Genomic DNA, 27,419 nt, shown 5'->3' on the forward strand with positions numbered 1-27,419 from the left:
GATGCCTGTTTATAGCACTCAACTGTTGAGTTTGCTTGATGTAAAGTTTTATGCATTTTCAACCTTTCATTTTAGAATTTACAAATCTAAATCTTTTTAACTTGACTCATTTGTGTTAAAATGCCTCAAATCAAATTAATGAAATTATTAAACTTCTTATATTCAAAGCGAGTAAATGAAAAATGTGCGCTGTAGCCTCATGGTCAAGTAATTGTTTGTGTGTTGTGGACCACTTGAAGTGTTTGGTGGTTTATTTCCCCACAAACACGTCTCCCTGCTGATGTTTCCCTTTTTTCTTTTCAATGTGCTGCATTCGGCTCATTTACAAAAACAAAAACATTTCACTTCACTCACATGTCGATATTTAAAAGTACATCAAGTCAACTAAATTTACAGGGATGAAAATGAACTTAATAAGAAGCGCAGTCAGAGTTAACACAAGTACACATTTGTGCAATCTCACAATATTTACAGAAAGAGTTTACTGTCTGGATCACCTCTGCGTACATTATGTAAATTTGCATCAACAAACTCTTTATTTCCACTTTCTGAGACACTAAACTGTACAATTTAGTTCTCCTGCAACTTTGGTCCAGACAGACATTTAATGGCTAATTATCAGTAATCCAATCACCTCAGTCAGATTGTGTTTCTTAGCTGCAGCCAGATTCTGCTCTGCAGAGTCCTTCCTGCCATTACTCAAACATCCACACCTCACCAGGACAACTTTCTCAAATCAACGCTTTACAGAATTAGTTGACCTTCCCTCTGTTTTTGTCGATATGTTTGTTTGTTAATATTGGACTCAGACCTGAACTTTAACAGCCACATTAAATCAATAACATCAGCAGCTTTTTACCATCTGAAAAACATCCCCAGAATCAAAGGAATAGTGTCTAAACCAGACTTAGAAAGACTAATCCATGCGTTTGTCTCCAGCAGGTTAGACTGCTGTAACGACCTGCTCACTGGGCTCTAAACGGGCCGTAAGACAGCTGCAGGACATCCAGAACACTGCTGCTCGAGTCCTGACCAGAACCAGGAAATACGACCATATTAGTCCGGTGCTCAGGTCTCTGCACTGGCTTCCTGTCGCTCAGAGAATAGACTTTAAACAGCTCTGCTAGCGCCGAAGTGAATCTCTGACATGTTAGAGCCATATGAACCAACTCAGACTCTGAGAGCCTCAGGGAGGCGTCTCCTGCTGGTGCCCAGAGTCAGGACTAAACAAGCTGAGGCTGCGTTTCAGCTTTATGCTCCTAAAATCTGGAACAGTCCTCCAGAAGATGTGAGACAGGCCTCAACTCTGATGATGTTTAAATCCAGGCTGAAAACTGTTCTTTAAGTATTTTATCTGCACTCTTCGCTTTTAATTTAATTCATTAATTTTATGTAGCTGTAAAGCACCTTGAATTCCCTTTATACGCATTGTGCTCTACAAATAAACTTGCCTTGCCTTGACAAACTGATTTGAAACAGTTATTACACGAAGGACGAAGGAGCCCTTTAACTGGTGAGGTGGAATTATATAAGAATTTTTACTTTTTATTTTACTAAACAAAAAGAAAAACTTTGATTTTCTCAAGATAGAGCTAGTGTTTTTAATCCAAGATGATACTGTGGTAAGAGGCTGAATGCAACTTTTCTAACACAGGCAAGCTTCATAAAAGACAAACAAAACAAAGCTAACCAGCTAACACTTTAGCGTTACTTACTCGTCCTACAGCCATTATTTTTCCAAAACTCTCACCAACAAGTAAAAGCTAGTCTGAGCTCTTGTTTCTTTATTTGACATCCTCCAACATCCCTTTCTTTGGTCTTCTCATGTGCAATGATGCCTTGACTCCACAGACCATCAGAATCATTCCAAATCTATCATTTTGAGCTACAAGCACTCAAAGGAAAAGGCTCGACCAGTGAGCCTTGCAGTGGAATATTTTTTGCCGTTGAAAATGTTTCATTTGAGTATCTAAAAATTAAATAAATAATTGTGCTTGATAGAAATGGCTGGCACCTCGTAGCCTTGTGTTTGATTCGGTTCAGTTCATATAGAATTAATTACAGATGTACTTTTTTGCATGTTTATCTTCATCTTGAACATGTGCACGGTTCATACGTGCAAACTAAACCAATAAAATCATTTTAAAAGGGAAACATTTTGTACTGGTTTTCTATAAATTTGGAGAGGGCACCTGAAAAAAGTAACTATCGTCAAAAATATAGCAGAAAAGGCTGAGATCTTATCTTTCTGCTGGTAGTTGGGACATGCTCTAAAAACACTGGATCAAACAGAATTGTTTATTAGTTTTTACCCACTGTCTCCAAAGATTACCTTGTCTTTTAAACCTCAAATCTCTGGTTTGCTCTTCTGAAATCTTCAGCTTGATCCAAGATGGTCCAGATGTCATCATCAGGGATAACCAAGCAGCCACTTTTATCTTTCAAAGCTGTGGAAGACAGAGATGTAAAGATTTTTACCGCTAGAGCGTGTTATCTGCCTTTCAGTATGCAGATTTTGACTTTTAGCAAGGCTTTGCTCATAGTCTGTGGAAAATGAGAAACCTGGTCATACAAATACTAGTTCATATAGTCTGTTAAGAAGTCAATTCAATGAAACCAAAAAAGTAATCTCAGCACCATACTGTGGATAAGTAAAAGTGCCAAAATTAAATAAATAAATACATCATTAAATAATTACTTAAATGCGTCATTAATTCATTAAAATACCAATTAATTTTATGTTTAAAAAAAACTTGTATAATTATTTCACTATTTAATTCATTATTTCATGGTCCTTGGTCTGGGTCTGAAGTAACCTGGAGAGAGACGATGGAGGACCTTGATGAACTTTCTCGGGAGTTGGTGAGAGACATTTTTGGACTAGCAGAATATGCAGATAAAGTTTTGTTTGATAGAGTATCTAAACCAGTGGTCCCTAAACTTTTTCTAAAGAGGGACGACTCGCTCTGCATGGCTCTTTGAGACGGCCGGAGGCCGGAGATTTTCCATGTAAATTACAGTAAATAGGCCCACTGTATACAGCAGATTTATCATAGCTGAATTTTAGCCCATTCAATGTAGGCTATTGTTTATGTTATGCTACTATCATGTTAAAATAATATAGTTTTAAATGGAATAATAATAATAACATTAATAATGTTTGATAAAAGCCTGTTTAAACATTATTAAAAATCATATTTTTTTCCAACATTTGTGAACTCACACAATCCTATTTGGCATAAAAAACTTCCAAGAGTGAATAACAATTAAAAACATTTTAATGCCATATAAAACCATGGCTTAGAATTGTTTATCCATAAATCGCCTATTGCAGAACTTATTTTGCATTGTTAAAAGATAAATCAATAGGCCTACATATTGAAAAACAGTGTATGTTTTAATAAAATCGTTTTTTTTAAAAAAGCTTCTAATTTGACTAGGTGAGGAGGCTTTTATTGACACAATACTGAGGTGAGAGCAATGTCAATTTTTATGTTTATGCATTTAGCAGACGCTTTTATCCAAAGCGACTTACAGGTAGGCATGTAGGGTAAGGGGGTCTTGCCTAAGGACCCCTACTGGATTGAGTACCTTTCATGCAGGGGATTTGAACTCAGGTCTCCCACATGGAAGGTGGCAATCATACCACTACATTATCCATGTTATTTTATGACTGCATAGGATTCTAAGTACGGTGGCCATAAGAGGACAAAAATGCGTTCATGTTATTACATTTGCAGCATTTGATAAATAGGCCACAGTCCGTCTTTGAAAAAGGCCGCACAACAGCGCCAAAACCTACCAGTGGCCAAAAAAGGAATTACAAATGCACGCGCCATAGAGAATGAACAGGGAGAAGTAATATTGACGGTATATCGAAGTCTGGTGCGGAAGGGATGGAATAAATTACGGGCATATTTTGAAGGGCCATAAAAATTTATGTGGCGGGCCGTAGTTTGGGGACCATTGATCTAAACCAACGTAGAGGTAAATAGCGCCACCCTGTGTATAAGAACGTGTTCACTAGCTCTGCATTAATCCATTATCTGGAATCAATTTGCAGGGTAACCAATCAGGTGTTAGGAATCCGCCCACTGACTTTGACGGGCGAGTTTGACATAAAATAAATGAATGATGCATTTAAGTAATTATTTAATGATGTATTTATTTATTTAATTTTGGCACTTTTACTCCTCCATACCATTCATGGTTCTCATTCAGTGTAAATATTTGTGTCAATCACTCGTGTCGGAATATTCAAAAACATGTGTTCAGGTTTCTTCTGGATTACTCAAAGTAGCAAATCCAGGTTTGTCAAAGCCAAGATAAAAACCTCCTTTTTGGTTTCAAGAGCAAGCAGGACGGGGTGCAACACAGAACCAGGACATCAGTGCATGTAAATGAAGTCTCAGAGTGGGAATCTCACTTAGAAATGTTGTATGTGGAGTCATGTCACTGTTTGTATTTGTTTTTTTTTTTAAATTACACTCTAAAAATGTTCCTGAAACTCGAACATTTCATCTTAAAAATGGTCCAGTTTGCCCTTTTTCTTTTTCAGGGAATTGTTCATTTGGACTGGATGAAGAAAATAAAAAGACAAAATTGAGAATTTTCGGATGCTTGGATAACAAAATGTAACCAGAGTTCTCATCAGTTCAGTTTTCTTCGTATTGTCTTCAGATAACTCCATTTGTTACAACAATTTAGTGGTCTAATTTCAGCGGTGTTGACATAAAATACAGCTCATAAAAAAGGCTCTTCATATCCAAACAACATCACCAAACATAAGATGCTCTAAAAGGAAATGCTTAGACAGGGATGATATCTACCTTCTGAAGCAGAAATTCCACTTAATATTGAATCACTGGGAATTTCTAACTTTATGACGGTTATAAAGGCAACATAGACACAGCAATTAAGAGCCCAAAGACATGAATTTAACCAGTTGCTGAGTCGTACATCACTCATCATCCCTCTCGTCTGTCCTCAGCAGCTCTCTGAACGCTGCCGAAGTGATTCATCATCGAAGGAGTAGGTGAGAAGTCAGCCTTCATGGTATTTCACCTTTGACCTCGTTGGAAGGAGGCACATATGGGTGCATGTCGGAAGATGGATGGCAGGCTTATAAGAAGTCCGTTATATATTAAATATTTTGAAAGAATAAAGAACAAAGCACATTTCCAGATGAAGTTCAGTTTCTCCAAAGTACAACAAAAACTTAAATCTAGGGGTGTGACGAGATCTCGCGAGATTTGTGAGCTATCCACACTTCTATTTGTGACCTGTGGGGGCAGTAATGCGCCTTTGCTACATCAAGCCTGCCAGAACCTAAAGAAGGAGAAGGAAAAGAAGAAGAAGAGGAGAAGGAGAGGAAGCAGCATGCAGCCAGAATAACGTTGGAAAATACCGGTATAACCATTGAAGATGCCCCCGCCACTTTTGAATCGTTTGTTTGGCAGCATTTTGGGGACCCGGCGGAAATGATGAACGGCAGCAGAGTGACTGATAAGTTGTCAGTGATATACTTGGTCAGGCTCTGTTTGCTCTGTATTGACAGAGTAGAATTTAATTTGGTTTTGCACATAATATTGTTTGCACTTGGAAAAAAAAGAAAGATTTTATTTTATTAGATTTATCTTGACTTTTAGTCTTAGTTCAATTTGTGGAGGAAGAAGTTTATTAAAAAAGTTATAATAAAACATTTCAAAATGCATGTGCAACTCGGTTTAATAAAAGTCTGTTGGTCCAGTCATTTATTTTGTCATTGTAGTTTTCTTAAACTCTCATCTCGTCTCGTGAGCCGAGTCTGTCGTCACACCACTAGTTAAATCCCTAATTTGTTAATTAGTTTGAACCTTTATTTTACAAATACAAAGTACAAAGAAAGTCATTTCAGTGTTCTCACTGAACAACTCCATTATATTTAGAAAATATAAACTAATTCGAGATTTGATGTGAGAAATATGTTAAAGAAAATTAAAACAACCTCCTTTAATGATACTTTGGAACTGAGGATACTAATCATGTCAGTTTTTCAGAGGAATCTGTGTCCATTCCTGCTAAATCCCAGATTCCAGCTGCTGCTGTTGTCTGGTTCTCCTCTTCATGATGCTCCAACATCTGCAGCAGGAGACAGATGTGGACAGATATGTGCAGGCAGGACAGTCCAGCACACACACTCTGAGTGTTCTGTTCCTGCAGAATGAGGCCCGACATCGACCTGCTGAAATAACCACGGACCTCCCGATTAAAGACGCCACCTTCATGGTAGCATCTGTCTCTCTAAACCTCCAACATCCAGCTCTGCATCAGTGCTACCTTCACACAGATGAAGCCCTCCACACCATCACAGACGCTGGCTTTAAACCTTTCTCTGAGAACAGCCTGGATGCTCTTTCTCATCAGTTTTTCCCAGAAGCAGCTGAAACATGGACTCATCTGACCTCAGAACACGAGTCCATCGTCTTTCTGTCCATCTGAGATGAGCTCAGGTGTTGAAACATGGCTTCATCTTTGTCTGAAACAGCTTCAGGTCACATTTCTGGATGCAGAGGTGGACTGTGATGAGTGAAAATAGTTCTCCAAGTTCCTCCTGAGCCGGTGTGGCTGTATTGATCATGGTGGCGTCCAACAGTGATTCCTCTCCTTGAACCTTACAGGCTGAGATTCCCTGAATCTTTTTATAATTGATGCTTTGTAGATGATGAAAGGCCAAACGTATTTCACTGAGAAATAGGTTTCTGGAACTTGCCACGACCCATCCTTGCTTGAAATGACTAATCCTTTGGCAGATGCTCCTTTGATACCCAATTCTGAACCCCTCACCCTTGGGTCTGTTACATAAAGGAATCGTTCTAACTTCTCTCATCATGTGGTTTGTTTTATTTCTGGTACGGTTTTGTAGAATCAATGAAGTGAGGACATCTTAATTAGCTGGCATACTTAACGGTTTGAATCACACATGTTCATGTTTCCATGAAAATTATAATTAGTCCGAATACGAGGCGTCGATTGTAAAATCAGATTCAAATGATCCACAGTTTCATAACTCACAAAATTAACTGTATAGGTCTATAAAAATAAGTACCGGTAATGACACTTTGGGGCTGAGTTGAAAGACACCATCTGCAATGATTTCAGTGCAACACACTCACCAGGTAGTCGTTTGGTGTGGCAGCACGAACTCTTCATATGTAAAGGATTTACATTCTGAAGTAACTACAGCAGACTGGGTTGATGGAAAAAATCATCTGTGGTATCTCTGAGGAGCAGAATGTGGTGACATCATGAAAAGCTTGTAAAAAGATCCTTTAAGAGGCAACTGTAGAACACAAACTGCAGGAGCTCGCGCACACATGGATGCATGTTCCCAACTGTGATTTATTCATGGGCTTTTACAGTGGGAGAAACGCTCCATTTTCTAATTCATCTATTATTTAAAGATAGGACCCTGTAGACATAGCTCAACAGATTGTGGTGTAAAAAATAAATGTGAAAGCAAACTGGGAAGTGTGCACAGGTCCCTCCTGCGTGTGCGTCCTGCTCCGGCTTTCCTCATTTCAGGAGGAGAGCTTGGAAACTAAATTTAGGAGTGGGGGCGAGGTACTTTTTCCCTTTTCTATAATAGATGACAATCACAAAAAAACACACCTGCTCCTCTGAGATAGAGCTACTGTGGAACTCCTCTAACGCTGAAGAAAATGTGTTTTGACGCAAACTTTTTCACAGCACAATTTCTGTTCGCTTAGATCTCTCGGAGATTGGAGGCCTTATAGAGATTGTAAACACAGTTTCTCACATACGGCTAAATAAACAAGGGGGGGCTGCTTCAGCGTCTCTAAAAGAGATGAAGAGAAAGCAGAGCTGTGCCGTCAATGCTTGTATTTATCATGTTCTAAAGAAATATACATTTGACGAGTGACTGCAGCATCCGGGCAGGTCGAGTTGAGTGTTTGAACATGTGAAAAATTCAGAAATCCCTCAACATGACGGCTGCGCAGAAAGACTGTCCTCACCAGCACACGACAGCAGCAGCAGTCAAGTGTTCAAATGCCTACCGTTTGCTTTCCTGACAAGCAATCTCCTGCGCCGGTTCGACTGAGTGTTCTCTCTCAAAACTGGTGACAAAATGACGCAGCATTGCTGCAAAACCTCTCTGTGGATGTCTGATCATTCAGACTGTGACACCAGAGACTGCTGTTTGCTACAAACAGTCAACACCGACGCCGCTTCCACTGCACGCGCTGCGTGTTTCCAGTGTATCCAAGGAGCATTAGAAATGGATCCTAATCTGACACATTTCAGACTAATTCTAGGCCTTGAAAATGTGCCTTCGAGACACAAGAAGTGGAAAAGCTCTGCTCCACTGGAGATGAAAGAAGTGAAAGCATCAGATCTGTAATGAGAAAGTTACCCTCCTCACATTAATACATGAAGCCAACATGAATGCAGTGTTCTCATCGTGCTTTCCACATAGGTTTTAGCTTTGAGGTTTGACTTGAGCCCTTTTAATTATATAATCTCTCAGCCTATCCTGAATCCTATTTTGGTGCTTTGAAGCTGCAGTGAGAGTAATCAGTGAATATTTGAAGCTCCGGTCGGTGGAGGATGGGTTGCAGGTTGTTGAGATATATCAGTTTTGCAGGTATCCTTTGCATGATTAACGCTCAACAAGTTATTCCCGACACTTAACTTTTTCACCCTCTTTCCAGAGAAACTTGTAACCTGTAAGCCCGTCTGGTTGTTGTTGATGCTCAATGAATATTGCTCTTATATTGTGCTTTTATTAAGGGACTATTTCAGAATTTAGCTTTTGAATAATCATCTGGATTTTGAATATCTTGGGGACATTCCAGTCAGCCTTAGTCGTCCTGTAATATTTAAGGTTCGGTTGGTAGTGAAAACTCCCTTTTTAAGAGGATGACACCTCGAGCAGAACCAAACTCAGGGGGGTTTGGCCATCTGTTGTAGACGATATCTGCTGTACAGCTGAGGTTGTAGCGTGAAGTATGCTGCACTCCGCTACGATAGATGGCGTTACGCCCCCTTTCAGCTTGTTTATATGTGCCGAATGTTCACAAAGGGACAAACAGAACTGCATTGGGATGGTATATTTGTCCAGCTTTAGTTTAGAACAGTTTCACATGTATTACATTTACATGAATTTTAATAATCTGATGAAAACTCCAGCTCTTTCATTATGCTGTTGCTCCATGAGAATATGTACTGTCACAGTCAGATTATTTTTACCTAACCTACCCAAGGGTTGTTTTACAGGCAATGCTGCATTTCCGGAAAGGAAACTGCTATTCATGGACTGCAGTAGAACCAACCCTAACTCACATTTAGCTTGAAGAAAACCAAAATAGCTACTATCGGAGTTATGATCTATCTGGCTTCTAAAGATCAATACCGTCCTGCTGACTGCAGGACATTAGACCTCACTCCTCTGAGCATATCAGATCAGTGCATACGTAGACAACTTCCGCCATATGAACATATTCAATTTTCACTTATTTGACCTTAAAGGGGAACTCCAGTATTTTTAAACCCAGACCTTATTTCTGGATGAAGTGGTCCCAGTAGAGTGCCTGTGTAGAAATCCCTCCGTTAGCTCTCCTTTAGCTGCAAGTAGCCACATAACAGCAGCTATGAGCTAACAGAGCTATGAGCTAACAGCAGCTATAGCACACGTTCATTCATTCATTCTTCTTAAAGTATTGGTGAAATAAAGACAGATAATGCCTTATTTAGAGGCTGCATCCTCTAAGCCCCGTTCACTCCGTTATATGGATCGTGAGGAATCTAAATAGCTTCTGAAGGACGCCGACTTTCACCAAACTGTTCTCGGTGAGCAGATGAACGTATTTCATGCCAGAAATGAGGTCTAGGTTTAAAAATACCGGAGTTCCCCTTTAAGCAACTTCCAAAATCTGTTTCTGAAAATATTTGAAGATGAGCCTTTCTTCCAGTGTTGGGAAAGTTCAATTTCAACATGAACTAGTTCAAAGTTTAGTTCACAAATTTTATAATGAACTAGTTCAGTTCATAGTTCACCATTAAAAATTTTGAACTAAATTCACAGTTCCAAAAATGAACTAGTTCATAGTTTTTTTTCTGTTTTTACCCTCAGAATACTCGTATTTTCCCCATTGTTGCCACCCATTCAGTCCACACTCGTAGCCAGCTGCAGCTTTCACCCCCACAATATATTCTCAAAAACATGAGGAAAAACTTTTTTTAATGAGGAGTTATTAAACAATCTGAGGTAGGAAACAAAGGGTGTACCTCAAAGTGCAAAACATTTAAACATTATTCATCTCCGGAGTTGCTTCTTGAGACCCGGCGGGCAAAGTCCTCACAAAAAGGTACGATTTTTACCTCCTGGATCATCACTGACCTTTTAAAAATTATTCTAGGTGATCATAAGAAGATGTCGTGTTAATCATTGAAGCAGAGTCTGAGGTAGTGCTGCTGCCTTCATTTGATTTTGCCTCCATGCTTTGCAATTTGATGACACATGTGCAGTGTGCACTGTGGTGGCTGGTGTTGCCAGATTTGGTGTTTTCCCCCCATTAAGACCCCTTTACGGTGTCTTTCAGCTGGAATTTTGCCTGGTGTGCTCCATGGAAATCTGGCACACTTGAACAAAGCTAAACTGTGAGAGAGCGCTGTTCACAAACGCCAAAATGAGCATGTTCGCAATAATGTTCAACAGGCAGAAATACAGCACATTCAGCTCACATTCACCCAAAATATGAACGAGTTCATGAACGATCGTTCAGTGAACTTGTTCAGGCACAACACTGTTTTCTCCATCAATGGTTATCATGATATTGCTCCTTTCAAAACCCCTGCACTAAAGGGACGGATACATAAAAGTATATGATATTGAGTATTATAAATGCAAATCTTTCAGTTACGTTCTACCACAGGCTGTAAAAACTGTCACTGATGAAACTACATTCCAGTATTTGATCAAATAAACTATATTATATTATATAAACTATATTACAATTAGTGTCACGTTCTTTGTGCTCTGGCTTTTGATCAGTTTAATTTGATCAAACAGAAGGTTTCCTAACCTGAAATCCACATTTCTGTGTAATAGAAATGCTATAATTGCTTTTTGTAAGATGGTAGTTAGATTCAGCCAGTGTTCTTTCAGCTCCTAAAGACCCTCCAAAGGTGGAGTGTCGTTCATTGTGTGCTTATGTAGTGGAAGGTCGCGGCATCGAGCAGACTTTTCCTGCAATCAAGATTTAAATATGTGACTAAGACTTAGTTTCTTTCATTCTACATCTCTATTAGGGCTGAGAGTCTTCTGGGAAGCAGGTTGTTAAAAGGGGGCACCTCATTAACCTTTGTAGCACTCATTACAATGTGTGACTCCCCGGGTCACCAGACAGTGTGGAGATTCCTTGGGAACTCTCACAAACACACAATTGTTCGTCTGCCTCCGCCTGCCTCTTGCAGTCTTGATGCCTTATAAAGCTCGACGGTTCACCTTCATCGCCTCTTTGTTTAGTCACGCTGAACGAAGGGCAGATAGCGTCGCGTCAAATGGAAATGTCCTTTATAACAAGAGAACTGTCAAGAGTTCATTATGCTTGCCTTGTGATTCATGTAAGTCGTGGACTTTTGTTTCCTTTTCTCTCTAAAATAGCTCCTCATAGAGGGAAGCTTGTGGGTTTTTTTTTTAATCCTCTTATTTATTTATTTGTTACCCTATTTCTTAGAGTGTTGTGAAAACCTAATTAGTCTCCATGCGGTGTAACTGGAGCTGAAATAAAAGGCAGATTTATTTTTCAGGCTTTCACAGAGATAGTCTGATTTAATTAAAAGGAGCATCTTATGAAAGAGTAAATGTATTTTTCTGTGCTCAAGAGTATATATTTGGGGGTCTGAAGTGACAACCAACTCAAACATTTAAAGAAAATTGAACTTTTCGCTTTGTTTAAGACTGCCTCGGTGTAAAAACATGCCATTCGGTGGGCCAATCAGATTTGCAGGGTCGTGCTTCATCACAGTATTAGCTTCAAGTAGAATTATCCAACCTTTCCTTCTTTGTCTCCACCCACAACTAAGGTTGGCAATCAAAAGTCAAAGGCATCAGTTAGAAATAACCTGTTACACATGGAGGAAAAAGTATTTTTGATTCTTATCAATTCCTGGGTGCACCCATAGACAGAATACCTGTGATTTGCCATTTTGGGATCTAACCTAATCGATTTGAATCCATTTGTATTGGAACTAAAAGAACAAATTGGATTTTAAAAAAATAAGATAAATAACATTGAAAGGATTCCCAATCCTACCCACAACTTCAGCTCATGCTGGGTTCACTGTACCCTGGAAGTGGGAGGTTGAAACTCTTTGCTTTCCTGTTGACAGAGAACTTCGTTAGTTATATTGTTCACTTAAAGGGGAACTCGATTTGGTCAGGATATAAAACATTCAACAAAGTACTGAGTATCATTAGCTCATTTGCCTCTTAAAGGGGAACTCCGGTATTTTTAAACCTGGACCTTATTTCTGGCATGAAATACGTTCATCTACTCACCGAGAACAGTTTGGTGAAAGTCGGTGTCCTTCAGAAGATATTTAGATAACTGGAGATCCATATCCATATCCATAACGGAGAGAACGGGGCTTAGAGGATGCAGCCTCTAAATAAGGCATTATCTGTCTTTATTTCACCAATACTTGAAGACGAATGAATGAATGAACTCGTCTCCTGGGATGACATCATCCACACGCCCCCCTGCAGCACAGTTTATTTACTCCGTGCTCTGTGACAGTCGGCTAACTTCACACAGAGTTTGCTACTGATAGTTTTGTGCAACATGCCAGGATATTTATCAGATTCTGACAACGTGAACGACGACTTTGAGTACGTTGGACGTCTGTGCTGCAGCGGCAGGCATCAATGACATCATCCCAGTTGACGAGTGTGTAGAAAGTGTGAAATAAAGACTATCAGTAGCAAACTCTGTGTGAAGTTAGCCGACTGTCACAGAGCACGGAGTAAATGAACTGTGCTGCAGGGGGGCGTGTGGATGATGTCATCCCAGGAGACGAGTTCATTCATTCATTCGTCTTCAAGTATTGGTGAAATAAAGACAGATAATGCCTTATTTAGAGGCTGCATCCTCTAAGCCCTGTTCACTCCGTTATATGGATCTCCAGTTATCTAAATATCTTCCGAAGGACGCCGACTTTCACCAAACTGTTCTCTGTGAGTAGATGAACGTATTTCATGCCAGAAATAAGGTCAAGGTTTAAAAATACCGGAGTTCCCCTTTAAGAGGCAAATGAGCTAATGATACTCAGTACTTTGTTGAATGTTTTATATCCTGACTTGGAAATCAGACGTCTTGACAATGTTTTTTTCTTCCAGACAGAAGTCAGAAGTTCCAGGGTCTCGTTTATAATTTAATGAGGCATTGCAGCGGAGCACGTTATCACAAAAACAAACAGATTACATACTACCCACATAAGCAACAGTATTTGCTTATAGTGTTCAATGCATGGCTTGCAGCAAGGTTGTGCCAAAAAAAGGGATCAGCACCCACTAACTGTGGTTGAACTGTAACAATGTCAGTGTAAATGTTAGGAAATATAGACCAGTTTGATGTGTGGTAATGTGAGCTTGGTTTGCTCCATGTGCAAGTGTGAACTCTAAGGCTATTTACTGTAATATGATACACTGTGCTTTATTGAGCTGGGTTATTAAACACTTTGATTGGCACCACCAAACTCAAAAAAGGCCTGCCCCACAAAGAGGAGCGGGTGACTCACTCCATACCCTGAAACCCACTACTGTGAACAGAGCTGTAAAGCCATGGCTGTAAAAGAAGCTGTGGTATTGTGAAACCTCATTAGGACAAGAGGAAATTGTTACCGTGTGAAAAAAGTCATTATATGTCTTATATAATGTCTCAAATATCACACAATATATATCTACATATCTCATTAAGTCAGGCCACTGTGCAGACTGACCACATCATAAATTAAACACAGTCTCTACATAAAAGTATGTGAGAGAGCCACATGGCATTATAATTTATTGATGCGTTCTACTGCCGATCATAAGTCTCAAAGGGGAAGGTATAATCTCCTCTGTTAATTTGTTGTTAATTTCTGTCGGTCCGAGCATCTGCAAGCCATAGAAACTCTTGACCTGAACTGAAAACTGACTTTATCAGTGTTACAGTGAGCACTCGGGCTGCTTTTGGGTTTTTGAGGGAACAGAAGTAGGGTGGGCTCCAGAGCATTTACTAGTTATGAAATCATATAAATTGTTCAAACATTTATAAAACACTGTTGAGAAAATTCTCCCCAATGAGGCTCAGAGTCGCTGGAATCAGTTGACAAAAAGGTTTAATCTTGCAGAAAGGAGACAAGTCTGCACAAGATATCCCAAAGCTAAGATGGAGTTGCCTGAGTTCTAAAATGATTTAGCCACACATGGTTATACTTTCTGCTGCTGAAGCATGAGCCACAGAAGGTCGTGAGACATCCTTGTCGTTCCCACCTGTCACCGTCTGTTAGATGAGTACAATGCAGTTAATATCATGTCAGACTTCTTTGTTCAGTTGATCAAGGTTCCTACGGAGGATAGAACTAGCAAAGATAGGAGGCCTCCCCCACCTTTAATCTTCCAACACCGAAAACATTCTTGCACACAGTACTTCCTTTCTTATCGTATACCCTCATGATATTTTTCTGACACACACCTTATAATTCAAGCATTTGGTACAATGAGACACATTTATGTCTGGAACCCCCTCCCCCTACCTTCATTTTCTAATGTGCTCTCCTTTACGACCTAAGGCCATAATTTAATTTTCTATTACATGCACATATATATTCCTGCAGGTTATAGCACAAATATGGACACAATTAATACTATTAACAACCCCTGATATGGTTCCCAGTCTGTTATCAAGCTCAGATATTGTTGTTACAAGCTTTATGTAGTGTCCATCAATTATCCATTATCCATAACTCCTTGTCCTTTGGAGGGTCTCAGAAGGAATGAAGCTTGAACCTCCAGGAGAGAGTATGCTTCCTTTCTCCCTGTCATTTTTTCCTCTTGCATCTTGTAAGATTCAAACAGCAAAAAAAAAAAACCTAGAGGCAGACAAGCAGTTGGCCTTGTGCAGAGTCTTCTTATGTCTCTGTGCCCATGGTAACCATTTGCCTATTTCCCTTGTGTATTTTATCCTTATTATTATAGTTTCATTGGGCTTTATAGTGGTTTGGCTCTGTGGAGTTTGCATGTTCTCCCTGTGCATGCGTGGATTGTCTCTGCTTCCCCCCATCATCCAAAAACTCAGATGTTTAGTTAATTGTTGATTCTAACTTTCTCCTACATTTGCAGATACATAAAAGCTGACTGTTATTGTGATTGGACTATCATCCATTTCTTGATTTCTGAAAAACAAGACATGAGAGAAACAGCATTAAATGCTGTATTCATATCATATATTGGAAGCATGCATGAATCACTCAAAGGAGCTGAGCATGGGGAACACCTAACAGGAGGTATTGGTACATCTACATTTGCATTCACTAATTTTTTTTCTTTATCTAAATCAACTTGAAATGGCATTCAAACCTTAGTGCAATAAAAACCTTTGGCACTTGCACCAAGTGTTAAATCTATTTAATTTGCAGAGTACAAGTCGAACAGCCAAAGTAGTATGATGTACGAACGCATTAGGGCTGTTGGTGTGTGAGAGAGAGAAGATGTGAGTCTTTCAGACACTCCTGAAGGTAGAGAGAGAAGCTCCTGCTCTGATAGCGTTCGGTACTCGGTCCACTATCGTGGAACTACAAATGAGAAAAGTCTAGATTGAGACTGGCTTGTGCTTAGGGATGCGGATACCAGACAGCTGGTCGGTCTGTATGACTGAGTTTAGATCTCTGGGTATGGACCCCGAAGTTCTTTGTCAGCAAACAATGGTGACTTGAATTGGATTTGTGCAGCTATGGATGAACAGGGGAGTTCGGTAAGTTATGGAGTAACAAGTTCTTTCTGGGTTCAAACACTAAATGTGTCGTCACATTCTGGACCATCAGTAAAGGTTTCACTGCTTGCCAGGAGACCTGCTAAAGGAGACATCTGCAGTAGTTGGGCAAAGGATATCCATGACCCGAACCAGAAGCTGGTTGGTATAAAGTCAGGTACGGCTTGATTTTTCTTATGTTGTAAATGCAAAGCAACATGACAAAGAAAAGTTCAACATGGGTGGAAGAGGACAGCTGGTTTTTGGAGAGATAGTTAAAGAGATGATGACCTTGTGTTGAATAGTCTGATTGGCTCTCCGTGCAGCTGCCCTTAAGGTCAGTCTTAGAGGGTTTCATTTAAAACTGAATTCTTGGTTTTCATGGTTAAGCCATACTGTGATGTGAACAATAGACAGTTGGGTGTCATCTGCAGAGAAGTGATGAGGGGTCGTTTGAAACTAAAAGCTTTGGGGGAAACCTGGTTGTAAGGCGATGGGATAGCAGCTTTAAAGAAGACCCAGTTAGGTACTAACTATTCAAACCAAGAGATGTCCATCTCAGAAATTACAGACAGTTGAATGTGAGAAAAGCTGCAGAGAGCTCTCAGTATAGATTTAAGGAAAAAGTTCTGTTTTATGAGGTTGGCACTATTTTTGATGCAGTCCAACAGAACTACACAATCAGCAGTATTAGAAGCAGGGCTGAGATTAAGAGGACTTGAAAATGAACAATCTGAAGCACCATATTTAAGTAAATCTCATTGGTTATTTTCATGAGAGCTGTTCCATAGCTGAGACGGGAAGCCCGATCTCAATTAATCAAATTGGTCATGAATATTCATGATGATGTCGGACTTTGAGTAAACCAATGTTTCCTAAAGTTCTCGGGAGTAGGTCTAAAATGTTTGAGATCTTTAATGGCTGTTTTTCTGCAGCAAGAAGAGCAAAGACTTCTTTTCAGAATAGTTGGAGTAATTTTCTCACTGTGTAAAAGCAGAAATAAACAAGTCTTTGAGTCAAACTGTGCCCCTGTAGCTTAAGCTTAGTGGCAACCATGTTGGAGGCAGTGGGCAGCCTGATGCTGGCTCCTTCTGAGGTCTTTTGGACATGCAGGCAGAGTTCCAAATCACTGAATAACTGAATAATGATTGTGTGATCTTGGGTGTTCAAATCTCACTCTGTTCTGAGGAGACAGTGAAGATCTTAGCCTTTTAAATCATCAGGGGAGCCTTGCATGCAGCTCAGAGGAGAAATATAGCAGCACTAAAAATGCCAGTGGTAAACACAGTTGTTGTAAATCCTCTCATAATCCCACGTGTTCTTTGGAAATTCTTGCAAGCTAATTTATGGGCAACAGAGACATAGTGAGAAAACAAGCACTGCGTTAGTTTTGTTAAAGACGTCAATCAAAGTGTCACGCTCCAAAGAGCAGGTGGAATGATGTTCTTGCACTCGAGTAAATATTCGGTCCTCGAATTAATTTTCAACACAAACAGCGCTGTACACCCTTTCTAGGTTCCAGGGTTTACAATTCGGGACATAAATACAGAGGGCTGATGATTTATTTGGGCTTGTTCTGCAGCCACAGGACCTGAGTCCACCGGGAACTCCTCTATATATTAGGGATGCACCGATCCGATATTTGGATTGGATATCGGTACCGATATCAAAGAAATTTTGAGATCAGGTATCGGTTACAATGGGCCAATCCATATTGGTCTATTTTTTATTTATTTTTTTATTTTTCCCCCTTGTCCTATCCAGCATTGGTATTCATCCAAGGGCCTTCTGCACCCATTAGTGGTGAAAAAGACTAAGTTGAGACTACCTCTGATTTTTCTTTTTTAGTTTTTACCAAGCTGGAGAAGCTATTGTTTTGTTCAGATGCTTTTGTAATGGATGTTTAATTCCCATTTGCACTAAAATACATTAAGAGCTGATTGCTATTCATTTTGAAAGTCTACCCACCAAGCGAGTAAAGCTATTGTTTTTTCTCAATTTCAGCTCCTTTATTATTTAATATTTTGTTTTACATTGGATTTTGAATCCCTGATTGCACCGACTGAAGCAATTACATTTATTATATTTTTATGGTTAAGATTGTTTTACTGGTGCACAATGATTAAATAAATAAGTAATTCAGTACATTTATATCTGTTTATTTGTTTTTCTAAAGAATAGGAAAGAAATGTTTAAGTCAAGTCTGATGTTGCCTTGCACAAAAGAATTATCCCAGTCTTTTCCACACAATGAAACTTACCGTTTGTTACTATAATTCCGCGCTGTTTTTCTGTATCGGATCAGTATCGGCCGATAAACCTCAGGTATCGTATCGGAGGTGAAAAAGCGGATCGGTGCATCCCTACTGTGTACCAAAGTATTCTCAAGTCAAATGTGAGACCATTTGTCCAACAGCTAAAGCTCGACTGAAACTGGCTCATCAACAGGACAATGATCCCAAACACAGCAGCAGATCTACAGCAGAATGTGTGAAAAAGAAAAGAATCAAGGTGTTGCAATGGTCCAGTCAGAGTCCAGACTTCAGTGAAGCATCGTTGGAAAGAAGGAGTGGCCCAAAATTCCTGATGACATCATACAGAAAACGATTACTTCATGCTACTGCTGCTAAAGGTGGTTCAGTGAGCTCCTGAATCATGGCTGATCACACGCTGCTCCTTCATTTTGTCTTTATTCATTTCATCAGAGGTTGTTCTTCCCGCATTTCAAGATCTGAAATTGACAAGATGCCTTTTTTAAATATTTCGTGAAGCCTGTCACGTCAGAAATGAGGTACATCCTGTATGTTCTCATATTTCTATCAAACCCACATGTTGAAACCCTTGTATGGCGAGTGGCATGTCTTTCTGTCGGATGGAGCAAAACGATGGCGAATACAAGGCGGCAGGCAAGAGAAAAGTGAAGTACACAGAGTAATGTCATGGCTCAGAGCCAAATCATTTGACAGATGCATTATTCAAATTTCAGTAGCAGGAGGGGGCTTTAAAAAATCTCCCACGTGTGGAGGCCCTGATGTTTGATCTCATCCGACTTTGAGCTGTTGTGTTTGTGTCTCTTTTTTCTTTCTTTAGCAAGGAAGAATAGGACTACTGAGGAGGTGTTGAAACTGCAGCTTTACCAAGTGCCTGTAAACAATCTGTGTAGTTCAGAGATGGGCGACCATTATGAATGAGTCATCTGCAGAAATGTTAGTTGTAGCATGAAGAATCAGAGTTTCAACAGTGTTCTCAATCCAGTCTATACCGCATATCTTTAAAGTATTCCTGTCCTGCTTAAAGCATTTTATTACAGCGATAAAACCCAGAGGGCCTCTAACTGTTTGAGGTCTTAGTAACTCTAAAAGCACTTACAGTAAGAACAAACTAATATTTATGAGGGCCAGCTACTTTGAATGTCTTCCCGCATCTAATTGTGTGTCCATCTTTTCCTCTGGAAGAGACCTCAGTCAGAAATTGAGATAGATGAGGAGTGTCTGAAAAAGTTCATTTCGATTAAGGAAATTAAGTATTTTCAAGATAGAAACTTGACTTTTTAGTTTAAGTGGGTGTTCTGTTTTCTAGATAAATGTCATCATTGAAGGAAAGTCACATACGCGAGCAGCTTGTGGATGAAGCATGCTGCATTCACTGATCCAAAAAGTCAGATTTCCCAGTCAATATATGTAATAAATGTTTGTTTTTCATCATTCCTCAAAAATGTAGACTTCCAGTTACACATAAACATATTCATTTGTTATCCTTCTTCTCATAAAAATGTGCCACAAATTAGTTTAGTCTCATTTTATATCAACTTTTATTTTAATATTATCATGTATACATGGCATATCTAAACTAGTTTACCCATGGAGTGGCAGACAATCCAAAACTCATTATAAATTCCCCTTTTCAGCATATTTTCAGTGCTAAAGTAGCCATTTTAAGAGTTACAAAGTTGCATCGTGATTTCACTGGAATGTTTTACACACTGTATCCGCCTCTCACCATCTCTGTTTAAAGTGCCTTTTATTCCAGACAGTGGGGTTCAGACCCCTGTTTCCCCTCCATAATTTTCGCCAATGACTTCTTTTTTTGGATATAAAAGACATCCTGCACAATTATGTGCTACAAACTGACAAGCCTTTGTGTTTCCACTTCACTAATTGTCTTCTGAGATGAGTACCACCCTCCTGCATCCACCGCTATTCTTTCTGTATCTTTGGAAAGCTTCTGTTTGAAGAGGCCCTCTTCTATTATATTGTCTCCTTACCAAAGCAGCGTGTGACTGAAGGGGTTTTTACTTTGATAATTTACAACAAGCTTGTTTGATCAAGCCACAAGGGCAAGAATTTCAAAACATTTCCAATGTGAGGAACTGTTTTAGGAGCGGCTTTTCATAACTCCACCAGTTCAAAAGACAGTGTGGGAGGAATTTTTAATCAGGGCATATTCACACAGGCCACAGATTATTAACATAATGCATTACAAGTTGTAATTGAGCCTTAAAAAGAAACAGAAACCCAACTTGGAGCATTGTACCGTTCTTTCATTGATTTTAATATGTTCCATAATTTGTTTCTTTATGGCTGCTTAATGTATTGAAATTTAGATAAATGTGACAAAAAAACCCACATCAAACAGACATGACATGATAGAAGTTTTGAATGCTGTGCGCGTGCTAATTTAACACTAACGATCATTCTTTTGCCAATTACATCTAGATATTCTGTCTCTGATGATGGAGAAATGGGGGTAGAAATATAATGGGAAGCTCTTGTGGAGCGCCTGTTTGAGGCCACTCATGTTGACGAGAAGTAAATCACAGACGGTTTGTATTGAAGCAAAGGCCAAATGTTTATTTTCAGTGTTTGCAAAGAAGTCCCTTCAGAGAAAATGGAGTATAAAAGGGATTGATGGAACATGCACATTATTTCTTTGACACAGACTGCAGTGCAGACAATGCAAACCCTCACTGCAGACAGTCTGAACCAATATTTGATATTTTGTCTTGTCAGCCTCATTTAATTTGACAAACATGTTTATTTGTATTTCAGACTTTTTCATCGATAGTTAAGCTTTTAGCCTTTTGTAATCTTTCCATTCCTTTCCTGGCATTGATGATACAACGTGATCAAATGTTTGAAATGTTATTTTCCCATTCTTCCTGCAAATAGCTCTAAAAGTGTGCAGCAGTATGGGGTTGTCATTGTCACATGTTCTCCACAGGACCTGAGGTTCAGTTCAGTACCTGTACCCTCTTCTTTATACCTTTGCGATGTGTGCAGAGTGTGTTTTTAGGTTGTCTTGTTGAAAAGAGGTCCAAGGAAAAGAGGTTGTCTTGAAAACAAAAAGTGAAAAACTAGTAATTTCAATACCAGGAAAGCAAGCAAATCACCATCAACAAGAAAAGAGGAGGATTTCTGAGACTTAATGGTGATCCAAAATATCTCAAAATCCACATTGGATTACCTTAAGACGCTTAAATTGAAGCAGTCCCCAAAGCACTTATCATCAATCATTTGTGGGAAACTTTAGAAGGAGTCGTGCATACAATGACCCAAGAATATCAAAGACAGCAAGAAGGAGAAAAAAAACAGGAACAAATTGGAACTAAAGGCCTCTTAGCCAGCTTTGGAGTTTCGGTGTGTTACTAAGACTTGTTTAAGACTTAACATACCAAAACATTTGCTTCAGGCCCCTTTTCTTTTTAGCTAATTTCAACTGTGAGATAAAAATCTTCTGCAAATATAAAGATAGGATTAGATGGTACTCCTTTTTTCACAAGTTGACACAATTTCCTTAAATTCCTATTACCACAGCTCCCTCTTCCACCATGAATTTACAGTTCTGTTGATAGCAGCTAGTTTTAGCCACTTATACCTTAAGTTAAAATTTCTGCTGCCTTCTGAATTGTGAAGCTGACGCAGTGCCATAACTGTTTATGCTAGCGCATTGGACTCGTCTTCATTGTGCACCAGAGGAGTGGGACTAGCAGAAGTTTGTAACATTCACAGTAATTCTACATGCTTGGGGTTTGCTGGTCCTGTGGAAACAGACCTGCTCTAACATTCTTTCTTCAAAGCCTGTTTCTCAAATGCACAACTGGTGCAGCAGGTTACACAGAATCAGGAAGTGTACAACACCAAAAGCGTCCTTTAGGTATTTTATGCTAATTTTGGCAAGCGCTGTCAATTGTCATCTCAGTGCTACAGCTTATAGCAACTATGCAAACGTTAATTTAGACATAAATTACACTCAGTAACCCTTTAATGTTATACTGTATGGGAGAGCTCACAGTAGCACACACAACACACTCTTTTTGGTACAATAAATAAAATATTCTACATAAGTGCTGGTGACAATTACCTGTAAATAACAGGTGTTGCTGATAGTTATTATTTATCTTTGTTTGTGGTATTATTGTCATTTGGTACATGCTTTAAGCGTCTTTTGTTTTGAAAGTACCGCTTTTATTTTGTTGTCCTGTGTTCGTTGCGCTGTTTCGGAGAGGTGGAAGACCGTGGAAGAAGGTGAAGAAGCACACCTGCGCTAGTTAATGTCAAGTAGAAAGGTCACGGTCCAATTTAAATGGTTGCAAAGTTTAAGTGTTAAAGAAACACCAAAAGACCAGAAATAATTCCTCCTTTAAACGGCACGCAGCCAACGAGGTAATTATGTGTTTTGTTTTTTACTTTGACGAGTGTTTTCCATGTTTATGTTACTATACTGATGTTATCATCAACGTGTGTATTTCATAGTTTTTTACGGTGGATTTGGAGGAAGCTTCAAATAAATTAGCATCAAGAAAGCCACTTGTTGTTGGTGCCTGGAGGGAGTTTTTACAGGTACAGTGAAAGCAACATGATTTGAAGTTGAATTTGAGTGGAGATGAAGCTGATGATTCTCCTCTAAGCTGTAAAATAACTGCACCAGCTCAAGTACAACGCAACAGATCTGAATAGTTCACAGAATGAGACATGAGAAGTTGTTATACCCCCCCCCAAAAAAAAATGCGTGTTAGACTGTAGAAAGCCACGTACCTTACAAGTTTGTGCATACTCTGTATATGTCCGTGTGTTTCTACTGCTATATAAGCAGTGTTTGTTTGTTTGTTTGTGTGACCTGTGAGCATTTGTCAGAAACTTTCATGCACACTGAAATGCCCGCACGCCAATCCCTTTGGTCTTTTTTATCCCACAGTCACCCTCAGTCCTTTGCTTTTCCTTGCCTTGCCCTTCCTTTCAGTTTTAGCATAAAGCCTTCACGTGTCTTGTTTCCTTCTCTGCATGTTGGCTGCATGTGTCAGGCCAATGTGGAGTCAACTCTTACTTTGGCTGCGGGACCATGAGCCCCTTTTCCCTTTGAATTTGTTCCAGTACCCATCATGCTGCAGCCTCTGGCTCTACTCCAACTGATTGGCTGCATGCTGTGGTCGAAGCAACCTCACCTAACCCCACACCAACCGCTCCCTGCCCGACGCAGCACAATGGCATAGTACTATAGAGCCGCTGCACTTCCAGGTAATTTGCCTGTGTGGGTTTATAAGTACGCAGGCCTTCTGCACTGTGTGCTCGTATTGCTTTAGAAGATAATGTTTCTGAAAGTACCAAAGCGCAGAGGAGTGTAACATCCTCTCCTCCTACCAGTGTCTGTATATTTGTTTGACTCTGGCCTTGGGTGTTGTTGGGAAGTACAATGTCTGGTGAGCAGCCACTGAAGCAAAGGTCAATAATTCAGCCAAGTATTACGGAATCTCATAAATTGTTTTAGTTTTCAGTCTTCAGATGGACAGGTCTGTGATGTATTGACTTTTCCACATTTTTCAGAGCTGAATGACGGGACAGAAAATGTCTGTGTGCATGGCAGCACATATGCCAGCTAGCAGGATGCCAATAGTATGTATAATCTGCATATCAGAGCTGGAAAAGAGCAGGGAAAGGGGGCAAAAAGATTCTGAATGCTGTGTATTTATCTTGTTGCACGAAAATGGAAAATCTGTTTACTGTCGTATGTATGAGACTCCAGCTGAGTGAGATAATTCTGTAGATGCTCCCTGTGAACTGGGCCCACACATATCTGCCATCACAACACAGACCTGAAGGAGGGAAATTATGGAATTTCCAGTTATTTTTTATTAAATCCTTTTTCATATGTCTGTCTGCTTGCCTGCCAGAAAAATTAGTCCCCTCGCTTCACTACACAGGGAATACAACAGCTCAGTGATTGCATGATGAATTCCTCAGTGCTGCACTGATGGATGATGCGCACTGCTTGGACAACTCTCAAAGAGATAACTGTGCAGAGAGATGAAGTACTGGTTAAATAGCTCAACTTCTCACACATGCAGCCATGTTGGCCACACATGAAAACCAATCTCCCTTTGTTTGTCTTCTCCATTGCATATCCTTTTGTTTCGCCAAAGAGAAATAAGCAACCAAGCCATTTATTTTTATGCATTATACAAGCAAACCAGAGTTAATCACATGACTTTTTTTGGTTGCCTGAGTGTGCAGGTCGATAGTTAAAGAACGCCACCCACCCACAGTTTGATTCGAAGATGGTCAATCGTGCTAAATGCTGTGTTTTTGCCAGTCTGGAGCGCACCAAGGCCAGGGGTATATCGAGGGAAACCAATTGATTCTGTTGTGACAGAAAAGCTGATGTTTGAAACATAATGGCTAAAAGCTTATTCGCTAAACTAAAAGACCAGCTCCCAGTGCAGTCAAATGGAACAGGATCATAACTGTTGTGGGCTTATTTTTCCCCCTTCAGTAGGGACTTGGGTTGATGCCGACTTTTGGTTTAGAAGAAAAATTATATTCAGTATCCAAAATTGTGAGGAAAACACCAAAGTATTAAACAAGTGGAGGAAAAAAGAGAGTATGAACAGTACAGTAAATCCTGGAGCAGCAGTTTCTAAACTGCATGATTCTTCAGCATCATAACGTACTTAAGAGCACTTGTTCCTTGAACATCATAACAGCTTACATGGATTTAGTGTTTAAAATAAGCTTTAAAATTGTGCTGCAACAAAACTTGATTCTTGTTTATGAGTCTCTCAGCTCATAAATGAAAGGTGATTAATGAAAATGGGAATAATTTAGCTCTTTTAACTATAGTGAAGCCACAACCTCCATTAATAAGAGCAATTGACATAATAAATATGGGTACTCGGATAGTTGTGCACATCATGATGCAAGCTGCTCACCCACTGATCTCATGTCATAAGAGCCACCATTAAGCTAAACTTTCAAGGGTTTTTCTGTGAATGGAAACAAGTGGATTAAAGGGCTTTTTCAATTATGCTGAACTGAACCCAGTTCAGTGTAGAAAGTGCTTTTAGTATTTACCCAAGCAGCAGCAAAGTATATACATAAGAGCCCTAAGATGGAACCAATGTCGTTAACTCACACTCAGTATAATTATTCCCTTTCAGCTGCTGTCGTCAATATGTTTTTATGCTTCTGAATCAACGGAGCAGCGTGAATAAGTGTAATGTGAAAGGAGAGGCCTATAGCCATGAGGCATGTCGTTGTTGGTGGTCAAATCTCACTGTTGTTATCAACCCCATTTTAGGTGGCAACAGGAAACACGTTTTGAGAGAAAATGTGAATAAATAAAAAAAATAAATAACACCACCTTCCCTGACAAGTTGGCAACTGACCTGTGAAACCAACTAACAAGCTGAAAGCTATGAGCATTATGAGCAAAGATAACAGTTTGCAACCAGCTGGCAGCAGGTGGAATATTGTGACTCTAGCAACAAGGAGATGCATCACCTGAACAGATTCATGGTATTGCACCTTAGCAAGAGGCTCCACTTCCCCATGCATTTGTTATTCACCCATCATTACAGGGAGCAGCTTGGGGATCCTTTTGCCCAAGGACACTATGGCACATGGAGAATCCTGCAATTAGCATAGCTCGCACTACAGCCTAAGTCAGGGCTGGTCAATAGTTTCTTAAAGCTCATGTTTTTAAAGACTTTGTGGAATGTGGATAATAAAATGTACTGAAAAGTTGAATTTAGCACCAGAGATGCATATTACTTCAGTGTGTGTCATGGAAACCAGCTCGGTTTCAAATAGCATGCTAATACCTTGTTTTTAAAAAAAAAACACCCGGAATCATGTATCTGTTGTTTGCAGAATAGCAGCATGCAATCTTTTTACTCTTATGGTTCGGTTGGAAAGTAATTAGTGGGGCAGGTAACTTACACATTGGACAGTGGTAATAGAATAGTATCATTCTCTTATGAAATTCAGTCCAGTTTGACCACTTTATTTTTAGACTTTCTTGTAAAATCTTCTTTTTACTGCCTAGTGGGTCAAAGCAGACAAGTGGAAATCTTGGCAAAACTGGATTTGTATCCTCCCAGAGACCTAGTGAGAGTGATTTTGTGGCAATTGTATGTATTTTAGGTCCCCAAGAAATTTGAAGTGTGTCAGACCAGGAAAACTGAGCTAAAGGGTCAGAAAATGTGAGCTTCGAGGCAGGTGGGAGCAGCAGAGCTGGCGAATGATGCAAGCTGAGCTGCATATAATGGGGGAATACATCCATACATAAATTGTCACGGTGTAGAGACAGCCATGGTTTAACCAGCTTGTACAAAGGGTGAGCAGAATCCATCCTTTTCTGCTGTAGCAGGGGGAAAAAATGGAAAGATTTGGTCTCCTGCAGGCAATTCTTCACACATGATCGCGAATAGAACCTAATGAGCTGCCAGACCTTGAGTGGGCAGAGCAGACAGGCCTCTGATGGCAGCAGGCTTCCCTTTCGACCAGGAGGTTACAGAGAGAAAAAAAAATCTATGTGGTATAGTTTAAACTTACCCTGCTCTTCATTTCCATATTTTCAGCACCAGAGAGTTCAAAGCAGCGCAACAAAAGGAATGACATGATTCACCGTCGCTTAGATGTGATGCATTCTAGGAAATGCATGTATTTTGAGCCACAGCTGTTAATCTTCTAACCGATACTGCTTCAATATGCCGTTAAAACGAAAAACAACTGCACACGCATCAAAGCAGATATCGTACAGCAACCTGGAAACTGTGGAAACATGTACTGAGTCACAGTAACACTGCATGCATTACCTGGACTGTGCTTTTTGTTACATCTTTCATTCTCTGATGTATTTTGAAATTCCCTGCAGGCTACGGTGGCCTTGTTTGTCCCTTTGACTGTGATCCATGGACTCAAACTTCAAGCCGCGCCGCTGCCCACGGGAGCTCAATGCCAAGCCAGTGGGCCGATGACCATTGCCTGGGCTCACGTCCAACAAGGCATCCTGGAGAAATAAGTAGCCTCTGTAGTCCCTGTGTTGGAGCAGAATGTAAGGACACAGCTACATTATCTTTCAGACACTCGTTTGGAATGCAAATCCAATTTGAACTGATTTACTTTTGTTTACA

Source organism: Leuresthes tenuis, unplaced genomic scaffold, assembly GCF_036924035.1.
Source record: "Leuresthes tenuis unplaced genomic scaffold, fLeuTen1.0.hap1 SCAF_1, whole genome shotgun sequence".
Taxonomy (NCBI): domain Eukaryota; kingdom Metazoa; phylum Chordata; class Actinopteri; order Atheriniformes; family Atherinopsidae; genus Leuresthes; species Leuresthes tenuis.